The 10,385-nt window shown below is 37.0% G+C and overlaps 2 long non-coding RNA genes across 2 annotated transcripts; both read right to left on the bottom strand.

Annotated features, from left to right (window-relative positions):
- Positions 1-4,939: 4,939 nt before the first annotated feature.
- On the bottom strand, positions 4,940-7,712 carry LOC129718084 (uncharacterized). The gene is made up of 3 exons (XR_008726803.1): positions 7,573-7,712; positions 5,299-5,535; positions 4,940-5,232 (listed from the first exon to the last, which is right to left on the bottom strand). It is a non-coding gene; the product is annotated as an uncharacterized LOC129718084 (long non-coding RNA).
- Positions 7,713-8,134: 422 nt separating this feature from the next.
- On the bottom strand, positions 8,135-8,757 carry LOC129718074 (uncharacterized). The gene is made up of 3 exons (XR_008726799.1): positions 8,572-8,757; positions 8,341-8,506; positions 8,135-8,277 (listed from the first exon to the last, which is right to left on the bottom strand). It is a non-coding gene; the product is annotated as an uncharacterized LOC129718074 (long non-coding RNA).
- Positions 8,758-10,385: the final 1,628 nt, after the last annotated feature.

Raw genomic sequence — 10,385 nt, 5'->3', positions numbered from 1 at the left:
AAAATTGTTAATAATTTTATTTGACATAGCTTCTAATGGTTCAACACCAGTAAGTCTATGTAATTCGAGTGTACCAAACCAAGGAGGACGCTTCAAAATCATTTTCAGAATTTTATTCTGAATCCTTTGGAGCGTTTTCTTCCTTGTTGAACAGCAACTTGACCAGATCGGTACAGCATAAAGCATTGCTGGTCTAAAAATTTGTTTGTAAATCAAAAGTTTGTTCTTTAAACAAAGTTTAGAATTCCTGTTAATGAGGGGATAAACATCTCGTATATTTGATGCACTTGGCTTGTATACTCTCAATGTGCTCTTTGAAAATAAGTTTTTTATCATAAATTAGTCCCAAGTACTTAACCTTGTCGGACCAACTTAAAATAACCCCATTCATCTTGACAACGTGATTATTGTTTGGCTTGAGGAAAGAAGCCCTAGGCTTATGAGGAAAAATTATCATTTGAGTTTTAGAAGCATTGGGAGAGATTTTCCACTTTTGCAAGTAGGAAGAAAAAATATCTAAAGTTTTCTGCAATCGACTGCATATGACACGAAGACTTTTTCCTTTTACGGAAATGCTTGTGTCATCGCAGAACAATGACTTTGTGCATCCTGGAGGCAAATCAGGAAGATCTGAAGTGAATATGTTGTACAGGACTGGACCCAAGACTGAACCTTGAGGTACACCTGCTCTGACAGGAAATCTATCAGATTTTGAATTCTGATAGACAACCTGCAGAGTTCGATCAGTAAGATAATTGTTTAAAATTTTGATTAGGAAAATTGGAAAATTAAAAGTTTGCAATTTCGCAATCAAACCTTTATGCCAAACACTGTCGAATGCTTTTCCTATGTCTAAAAGAGCAGCTCCAGTGGAATAACCTTCAGATTTGTTAGCTCGTATCATATTAGTAACTCTGAGCAATTGATGAGTTGTGGAATGCCCATGGCGAAATCCAAACTGTTCATTTGCAAAAATTTAATTTTCGTTGATGTGTGACATCATTCTGTTAAGAATAATTCTCTCAAACAGTTTACTTATTGAAGAAAGCAAACTGATTGGTCGATAACTTGAAACTTCAGCTGGGTTCTTATCCGGTTTTAAAATGGGAGTAATTTTTGCATTTTTCCATAATTTGGGAAAATATGCAATTTTGAAGCAGCAATTGAAAATTTTCACTAAAAATTCCATTGTACTCTCAGGGAGATGTTTGATTAGTATATTAAAGATTCCATCGTCACCAGGTGCTTTCATATTTTTGAAATTTTTAATAATTGATTTAATCTCATTCAAGTTAGTTTCAATTATTTCTGCAGGTAAAAAATTCTGGGAAGAAATTAAATCAAATTGACGTGTGACTTCATTTTCAATTGGACTCACAAAATTCAAATTTGAGTTATGAACACTCTCAAACTGCTGAGCAAGTCTTTGAGCCTTTTGTTCATTGGATACAAGAAAACGTTCACCATCTTTTAAAACTGGAATAGGCTTTGAAGGTTTCTTAAGAATCTTCGACAGCTTCCAAAATGGTTTTGAATATGGTTTCAATTTTTCAACTTTAGTCTCAAAATTTTGATTTCTCAGAAGAGTAAATCTATGCTCAATCTCTTTCTGTAAATCTTTATAAATAGTTTTAAAAACAGGGTCACGAGAACGTTGATATTGACGTCTGCGGACATTTTTCAAACGAATTAGAAGTTGAAGATTTTCGTCAATTATTGATGAATCAAATTTCACTTGAGCCTTTGGAACAGAATAATTCCTGGCATCAACAATTGCACATTTTAATGCTTCCAAAGCGGAATCAATATTCACTTCGTTTTGCAAATCAAGCTCATTATTGAAATTTCTCTCAATATGAGTTTTGTAACTTTCCCAATTAGCCTTGTTATAATTAAAAACAGAGCTCATAGGGTTTGAAACTGATTCATGGGATAAAGAAAAAGTTATTGGAAGATGGTCAGAATCAAAGTCAGCACGTGTGATCAAATCACTACATACATGACTTTGATCTGTTAGCACCAAATCAATTGTTGAAGGGTTTCTTACAGAAGAAAAGCATGAAGGACTATTCGGAGACAAAATAGAATAGTATCCTGAAGAACAATCATTGAATAAAATTTTGCCATTGGAATTACTTTGAGAATTATTCCATGAACGATGTTTAGCGTTAAAATCGCCGATTATGAAAAATTTCGAACGATTTCTGGTGAGTTTTTGTAAATCACCTTTAAAATAATTTTTGAGCTCGCGTGTGCATTGAAATGGTAAATATGCTGCGGCAATAAATAAAATCCCAAGTTCAGTTTGAACTTCAATTCCCAAAGTTTCAATAACTTTCGTCTCAAGATGGGGAAGAGCACGATGTTTGATTCGGCGATGAATAACAATTGCAACTCCACCGCCGGAACCCTGAATCCTATCATATCTATGAACCACGTAATTGGGATCATATTTTAATTTTATGTTAGGTTTCAAAAATGTTTCAGTAATAATTGCAATATGCACATTATTCACTGTTAAAAAATTAAAAAGCTCATTCTCATTGGCCTTCATTGAGCGAGCATTCCAATTTAATATTTTAATTGTTTTATTTAAAATCATTGCTAAATTTTAAATTAGAAACAATTTTAATAGTAAAATTTGTGCCTATTTGAATGGCTTCAAACATTGATTTTGCCTGCAACATGGCGTTCATAAGATCGAACATTGCCTGTTGCAGAAAAGAAAGTTTACCTGCCGTAATAGGCCCCAGGCAGTTTACATTAGAAAAAATATTTTCGGCAGCAATATTAGCTGGAGTAATAGGTGTACAATTATTTTCTAGCGTGTTTTGCTTACCCATATTAACGGTCATTTTCGAACTACCAACACTAGGCGGTATAATGTTCGAACTACCTGTAACCTGTGCATAAGTTAAACGGGTATGCAAAGGAGTAGGTAAACTAGGCGTCACTGGTACGCTTGAAGAATTTTGTTTTGAAGTTGGTTTTAATTGAGAAATTGAACTTTGTTTACCTTGCCTTGCCTTAACAATTGCTAAACGGACTGGGCATTGATAAAAATTTGACATATGGTTGCCGTTACAATTCACACAGCGAAAATTTTTACTCTCTTACACAGGACATGTGTCCTTTTTGTGAGAAGAGTCTCCACAATTAAGCATCAAGGGGTTTTTAAAACAGCCAACTCCATGACGCAAAATGTCATCGACAGTGAGATTCCCCTCGGTAACCACACCGTCGATTTCTACATCCTTGGCAGGGATGTACACGCGATACTCTCTCGTGAAGAGCTCGTAGCCAGCAATTTCGTTTGCTTGCTTCAAGCTACTCACGACAACTCGCAGTTTGTTCGGCCTCACCTTCGTAATCTCGGTTACGGCCGAAAAATGTTTTGCCAGGTCTTTGCCAATTTGAATAATATTCAATGGCTTCTTTATGGGCCGGAAAAAAACAACGTAGGGACCGCCAGCGGCATCTGGGTAAGCTTTTACCCGTACTTCCGGTACTCTTGGTACAGGACTTGGCAAAGGGGAGGGCACAGGGGAAGGTAGGGGTGAGCTGATGGGAGAAATTTCAATTTCTTCCCCGTTTGTTTCCACCTCCAGGAAAGTCGTCCATTTTGCGGGAGCGTTACGCTATATTCGAATATGGGGGGGGTTCAAGTAGTTGATATTAAATTTTAAAAACAATTTTTCAATCTACAATGGATCAAATAAAAAAAAGACAGTAATACTAATACTAATAACAATAGTAATAATAATAATAATAATAATAATTGTAGTAATAATAATAATAATAACAATAATAATATCAATAATAATATTAATAATAATATTATAACATAGTAATAATATTGATAATTATAGTAAAAATTCTAAATGTAATACTTCACCGAACGTCTAAGTCACGACCTCACGGCTGATAGTTGGATTAATCGAGTGTCTCCGCAGAACAAACAATGATTCATAATGTTGTCTGAGGTCGATTTGTAGCTTCAGTGTATCATAACAATCCCGGAAATACCCATAATGAGTGTTATTTGGTCTTCTGCCACTGTTGTTTAGGAACCGGAAGTCGTCATATTGGATTTCAAAATGGCATTTGGAGACAATTTCTGGCCTCTGAGCATCATTCTGGTCAAAGAAACACCCATATTTGGTTGTTTTTGGGTCATTTTCGGCAGTTTTCCAGTCACCAAAAGTCGCCATTTTACAATTCAAAATATTGTCTGAGGTCGATTTGTGGTTTCATTGCATCATCACGATTTCAGAAATACCCATATTGGGTGGTATTTGGTCATATCTCACTGTTTCTTAGAAACCGGAAGTCGCCATCTTGGATTTCAAAATGGTATTCAGAGACAATTTCTGGCCTCTAAGCGTCATTCTGCTTAAAGAAACATCCATATTAGGTGGTATTTGGTCATTTTCGTCTCTTTTCCAGTCACTGGAAGTCGCCATCTCACAATTCAAAATGTTGTCTGAGGTCGATTTGTGGCTTCAGTGCATCATAACAATCGCGGAAATACCCATATTTGGTCATTTGCCGCTGTTTTTCAGAAACCGGAAGTCGCCAACTTGGATTTCCAACTGGCATTTGGAGACAATTTCTGGCCTCTGAGCGTCATTCTAGTTAAAAAACACTCATATTAGGTGGTATTTGGTCATTTTCGGCAGTTTTCCGCCATTTTACAACTCAAAATATTGTCGGAGGTCGACAAACGTACAAACCGTGGAACACCACCCATGGATTGCCTCATACATAGGCGAACTTCATTATTATAAAATATTCGGCCGAGTCCACTTCAGAATAAAATGTGCATTTTTTTCAGTGTACCCATTAGGGTAATATTATTGTTAAAAGTAACTCTTTTTCGCATGTCGTGTAGAACAAAATCAGAAGTGGCGCACCTAGCGGTCGAAAAGGTGACTAACGCTTCTGTCATTTTCAATTTGTTTGCATAATTTCACGTAAGTGAACTATATTGGTATTTAAGATATTTGATCCAACGCTAATATTGTACATTCCCTTGTTGCATTGCTCGTCGTTTGTCAGTCTCCAGAAAAATCTCTCAACAAGTGTGTTGACCTGTGCATCGGAGTCAATGAGAAAATCGCATCGCATATCAGCTACCGAAGCGATTATCGTACCATCTTCTAGTTTGGTTTCAACCATAGCTATGACGTAACAGTCGCTATGCCAGCTGTTTTGTTCTCCGCATACAGTTACCTATGGATGTAAAATGAATTAATTAGAAACCATTTTTCTCTTTTCTTTTCTCGACAAATGACAGACCTAACTATTTTTATTTTATTTTATTAAACGTATTATTTTCTCTAAAAACCCCTAAAAATCCAACTAACCCCTGTTGAATTAGAGGCTCTTCCTGCTTTCAATGCTTCAATCTCGGCTCGTAGATTTTTCAGTTCCTCTGCCATCTTAGCCTTTTCCTCTTTCAGTTTTATTATTTTTCTGTCCTTTTTGGTTAGCTTCGTCGATGGTTTGCTCCGAGGAACATCCTTCTCGACGACCCTGCAACAAGCAACATACATAAACTATTCCGTAACTCACAACTTATGGATTTTGCATTTGAATGACGAATAGAGAAAATTAATAATTTCCTCTAGGAAAACAAATTTCATTTCAAATGTACACTGTGCGTCTGACAGAAAAATAAATATCTTGGGCTCCAATCCAATGTTCTAAAAGGATCATGCGTGTCAATGTAAATGTACCAGTCCATTTCCCATGACTTGCCACTCGCAAAACTTACTAAACTAACCTTCCGAGTTTTTTTAAATTTTTTTTATAGTACTTAAGCTACTAAGTATTTATGATAAATATTAGTAAATAATGAGTATGTGTGTCCAATCACAAATGGTGACTTCTCAACACTGTTAGTAATTTGTAATTTTAATTGTTAGGATTTGTTTGCTTTCGCAATTAGGACTTTTCATTCGTAGGGATTTAAACCTACTTGTCAGGAAAGGAAAGTAAACTTACAACTAACTTAAATGCTAACTTATTGGCTATAAAGAGAGCTTATCGTAGCAATTGAGGATTGCAACGATTTTTGTCGAAAATTGTTAATAATTTTATTTGACATAGCTTCTAATGGTTCAACACCAGTAAGTCTATGCAATTCGAGTGTACCAAACCAAGAAGGACGCTTCAAAATCATTTTCAGAATTTTATTCTGAATCCTTTGGAGCGTTTTCTTCCTTGTTGAACAGCAACTTGACCAGATCGGTACAGCATGAAGCATTGCTGGTCTAAAAATTTGTTTGTAAATCAAAAGTTTGTTCTTTAAACAAAGTTTAGAATTCCTGTTAATGGGAGGATATAAACATCTCGTATATTTGATGCACTTGGCTTGTATACTCTCAATGTGCTCTTTGAAAATCAGTTTTTTATCGTAAATTAGTCCCAAGTACTTAACTTTGTCAGACCAACTTCAAATAACCCCATTCATCTTGACAACGTGATTATTGTTTGGTTTGAGGAAAGAAGCCCTAGGCTTATGAGGAAAAATTATCATTTGAGTTTTAGAAGCATTGGGAGAGATTTTCCACTTTTGCAAGTAGGAAGAAAAAATATCTAAACTTTTCTGCAATCGACTGCATATGACAAAAAGGCTTTTTTCTTTTACGGAAATGCTTGTGTCATCGCAGAACAATGACTTTGTGCATCCTGGAGGCAAATCAGGAAGATCTGAAGTGAATATGTTATACAGGACTGGGCCCAAGACAGAACCTTGAGGCACACCTGCTCTGACAGGAAATCTATCAGATTTTGAATTCTGATAGACAACCTGCAGAGTTCGATCAGTAAGATAATTTTTCAAAATTTTGATTAGGAAAATTGGAAAATTGAAAGTTTGCAATTTCGCAATCAAACCTTTATGCCAAACACTGTCGAATGCTTTTTCTATGTCTAAAAGAGTAGCTCCAGTGGAATAGCCTTCAGATTTGTTAGCTCGTATCATATTAGTAACTCTGAGCAATTGATGAGTTGTGGAATGCCCATGGCGAAATCCAAACTGTTCATTTGCAAAAATTGAATTTTCGTTGATGTGTGACATCATTCGGTTAAGAATAATTCTCTCAAACAGTTTACTTATTGAAGAAAGCAGACTGATTGGTCGGTAACTTGAAACTTCAGCTGGATTCTTATCCGGCTTTAAAATTGGATAACCTTCCGAGTTTATATACCTTAAAACTTAACCTGTCGCAAGCTTTAGGTACACTATATGTGATCTGTCGCACATAATACATTTTTAGACTCAGGCTTGACCTGTCGCAACAATTTGTTTTACTTGACCTGTCGCACGTAAAACACAATAATCTTGACCTGTCGCAAGACTCTTCTTTATGTGATCTGTGGCACATGAAACCAAATTTCCAATCCTCGGACTTGACCTCTCGCAAGCCATACGTGACCTGTCGCACGTAAAGTACAAATTTTCGCAATGAATTTTGCAAATATTAAAGTTCTAATTTCGCATCGTGATCCGCATACACTGACGTTCATGTCCTTAAATTTCCCACCAACTTTCTACAAATTACTTACCATTCGGGAGCTGTAACTGCGCCATCGTCGTAACTCTCCTTTTTGCGCTGTATCTTTCCTCGTTTGGAGCGATCCGCCATCTTTTTTAATATTTTCCGCGGTGACCAGCACGAATCCAAAAAGCGTCCGTCCGCCTCAAAGCTCGTCCAGTGAATCCCCACCAATCTCGGCTTTTTCTCTCTTGAACCGTCAGCCAACACTCATACATGAATATTTTCTTCCCTCGTATTGTCTCAACTGCATGAGTGTTCATATCATCTCTTTGAAGACACTAAACAAATACATTTCAATCAACCGCCTGCTTCACCAATACATTCGTTTTGGAATCACTCACTTTTACCGTGCACGCAATTTAGTTTTAGTCAGGACTCTCACCTTTGGCATTTACCAAACGTTTCAAATCGTTTCGAATGTTTTACACAGTACCTCGCAGTAGCCATTTCAAGGTTGCGTTTCAATTATACACTTATTTATATATAAGAGACCTGTCAGTTGGAGACAGAAGAGTATTCAGAAATGCAGCTGCATTTCAATTTGAGTTTGATATCAAGTAAAACGCAGGTAAATTTAATTGGAATAATATTTTGTTTAATGTTTTCTCGTTCCAGCACTTATCTATTACACACAGTCGAAACTATTCTGCCGCGATTGTTACATAAATCGGGAGGACTGGACTTACGCAATGGTCGTTCCGGTTTTGATTTCCTAAAGAGAAACCAAAATCAATTCAAATGGATTTAATTGCTGTGAGAGAAAACAAAAAAACACCTTCTGAATGCGGTGTGATGGAAGAGTGCTGCCTGCATAGTCTTTCATTTTTCAATTACGACAAAATTACATCAATGGATCCTATGCACGACCTATGCGAGGGAGTCAATATGATGGTTATTAAATTGATATTTTATGATATTGTCATCATCCAGAAACTCATAACCTGCAAAGAGATAAACGAGATGATTGATGAGTTAGAGTATGGTTGTGTTGAAAGTCTCAACAAACCTTCAGTAAACTTTTCATTGCAAAATCCGAAAGAACAACAGCTTTCATCTGGGTTACTCTTATGCTTGGGAGTAACTCTAATATACTCAAGATTACTCCAAAATTTCCAGATGATTCTCATCTTCGATTACCTTGCGAACAAGAAAAATATATGAGCGGTGAGACCGAGTAACACTCATATTTATATTCGCTGTAGGGAAAAGGTTTAAGGATGGATTTTCAGAGACACGAGAGTATTTTTCACGTTTTCTCAGAAAAACTGAAATTTTCTCACTTTTATCTGAGTTGCTCTTTTACATGGGAGTTACTCTAATTTACTCAATATTACTCCGAAATTCTCAGATGATTCACATCTTTGATTACCTTGATAGCAAGAAATATATATAAACTGTGGGACCGAGCAACATTCATGTGTATATTTGCGGTGGGAAAAAAGTTTATGGATGGATATTCAGAGACACGAGAGTTACTCAGATTTGCTCTTTATTTTTCAGGTTTCCTCAGAAAAACTCGGAAAACCTCAAATTTACTCGCTGTCTTACCCCTCGGCAAAATCTCAAAACGAAGGGAAACGCTATAAGCCAATCAGCTTCACAGTGCTGGTTGTTAATCAGAGTTTTCCCATTTATTTTTGGGCATCTCATCTCTTTCAATGTGAACTACACAAAAATAATTAGCGTGCTCATGAAAATTAATTATTTTTCCTTTTCCTCAAGGATTTCAGCATCACAAGTTGATGAATTACGTAATGATATTACTACTTTCCATCAATTGATCAAAGTTTGTTTCCGAGAAGTTAGCCCTATCAACAAAATTTATCACCTTTCCATTTTTTTTTTCTTCATCTATAGTTTATTTGACACGGCACAAATACAATTCAATGTTTAACGGCGCCAATTATATCTGGTAGCTTACTTTCTAAAGTATCTTAATAACTAAAAGCAAATTTTTTATCCTCGCTGCCGACTACGAGCTGAAACTAAATCTAACTTAAAGCTAGAATATTTTGCATTAAAAGCACAGGTTTGCTGTTTGATGGTTTTCATTGCCATAGGTAAGCAGCATATTAAATTTGTTCCGCTGCTGGGCCAAGATATTACGGACTGGCATATTGGGTTGTTTCCATCGGGCCTTGAGAGTATCGTGCGGGTCTGATTGCTGTTTCGGATCCGGGGTCTTAACGTGTTCTTGTCGTTTGGTTGGATGTAGGCGGAAGGGGATAGGACTAAACTGGGGCGTGGATGGATTTCAGGAAAACGTATATAAGGGACATGTAGGATAGGTCACGGCTCGCCAAGACATCACGAACAGGAACAGCCGGCTGCCTACCTTCGGCCTGCAGGGAAGCTATTAATCTAGACCTGGCGTCACGGTGTACAGGGCATGACCAAACAACGTGCTCTATGTCGTGATAACCTTCACCACAGGCACAGATACCACTCTCCCCGAGCCCAACACGACGGAGATGCGCGTCAAATCTATAGTGATTGGACATAAGCCGGGACATCACGCAAATGAAATCCCGACCTACATCCAACCCCTTGAACCACGGGTTCGTCGATACCTTGGGGATTATTGAATGTAACCACCTTCCCAGTTCCCCCTTGGTCCAAGAATTTTGCCAACTGATGATCGTATTCTGACGTACAAATGCGAAAAATTCATTAAAGGCAATTGGTCTTTCATAAATATCACCATTTGTTGCGCCCACCTTAGCCAAAGAGTCCGCTTTCTCATTACCCGGTATCGAGCAGTGAGAAGGTAATCTGAGTAGATTTTTCGGATAAAGCACTCAGATGTTCCCGTATTTTCCC

The sequence above is a fragment of the Wyeomyia smithii genome, chromosome 1, assembly GCF_029784165.1.
Source record: "Wyeomyia smithii strain HCP4-BCI-WySm-NY-G18 chromosome 1, ASM2978416v1, whole genome shotgun sequence".
Taxonomy (NCBI): Eukaryota; Metazoa; Arthropoda; class Insecta; order Diptera; family Culicidae; genus Wyeomyia; species Wyeomyia smithii.
Note: the sequence above shows the minus strand (reverse complement) of the source record. Positions and strands in the feature narration are given on the sequence as shown.